The sequence below is a fragment of the Tupaia chinensis genome, unplaced genomic scaffold, assembly GCF_000334495.1.
Source record: "Tupaia chinensis unplaced genomic scaffold, TupChi_1.0 Scaffold000609_1, whole genome shotgun sequence".
NCBI lineage: Eukaryota > Metazoa > Chordata > Mammalia > Scandentia > Tupaiidae > Tupaia > Tupaia belangeri.
The window spans coordinates 1,282,270-1,283,274 of NW_006160128.1; the positions used below are offsets into that span (position 1 = coordinate 1,282,270).

Sequence of the window (1,005 nt, forward strand, 5' to 3'; positions counted from 1 at the left end):
GTGGCTCCAGGATCACGCAGCAAGCACCACATCCCCTGGGAATGTGTTAGAGATGCACATTCTCAGGCCACTCCAGGGCTCTAGTAGTTAAGGGAGCTGGATTCCACATGGCAGACCACAAGTGGAATCCTGGCCCTGGCACTTGAAAAATACTCCAGGGATGTGTGTGTTTGCCCCAAATCCAAACAGGATGGAAAATGGAGGAGAAGGGATTTTGGAGTGACCACACGCCATTAGGGGTGTTTTTTTCCTTCTTCCTCTGTTTCTTTCTCTCTGGCCAGTGCACACACCCTCTGATAATTAAATAGAAGATGAAGAAGAAGACAAGAATGAAGTGTACATTCTGTGAGTCTGGACTTGGGACCCAGCACTCCGGATTTGGACTGCCTGCCAGGGGATCCTGGCGCACACGCTAGTTTTGGGAGCCATTCAAGGAAGCACATCTCTGTTGCTGGCTCAGTGGACGCTGTGACGCTCCAGGGCCTAGAAGAGGAACCTGGGGCCCAACGCAGCCATGGTGGTTCAGGTGACAGGGCACCGCTGCATATCCTTGGGGCTACGTGAAAGGGGCTGGTTCAGATCCCTAGCTGGCCTGAACACATGGGGCACCCCTATTCTGGCTGGTTGAGAGGATGGTGATGTGGAGACATCCTGTCAAGGGTACCTGTGTCTCTCTGTCTCTATCTCATAAAATTAAGAAAAAGAAGAAAAGAAGGGAGGGGAACGGAGGATGAGTCAAACCGCACGTTCAAATGCGCCCCAGGGCAGAGAGGACGTGGGCTGGCACCCCAGGCTCCTAGTGGGGCCCACGCACGCCGTTTGGCGGGCTGGCCACTGGAGGGCAGTGTGACCCCGTCCATCGCGCGGTCTCCGCGGGCTTCGCGGCGGGAGCAGCCCTCGGAGGCCAGGCCGGGGGACGGCCCTCAGGGGCAGGCAGCAGGAGCCCAGAAACAGGCCGGCTCTCGCCCCACGCCGCCGCGTCCTTATCAGCCGCCCCGCTCCGGG

The 1,005-nt window shown here is 57.8% G+C and overlaps 1 long non-coding RNA gene across 1 annotated transcript in view; it reads left to right on the forward strand.

Annotated features, from left to right (window-relative positions):
- The first annotated feature begins 459 nt into the window (after positions 1 to 459).
- The window catches only part of LOC114009721 (uncharacterized), a 17,072-nt gene continuing 16,526 nt past the window's right edge, over positions 460 to 1,005 (forward strand). Inside the window, exon 1 of the long non-coding RNA XR_003551106.1 lies at positions 460 to 526. This is a non-coding gene — a long non-coding RNA (uncharacterized LOC114009721). The remainder of the gene's footprint in view (positions 527 to 1,005) is intronic.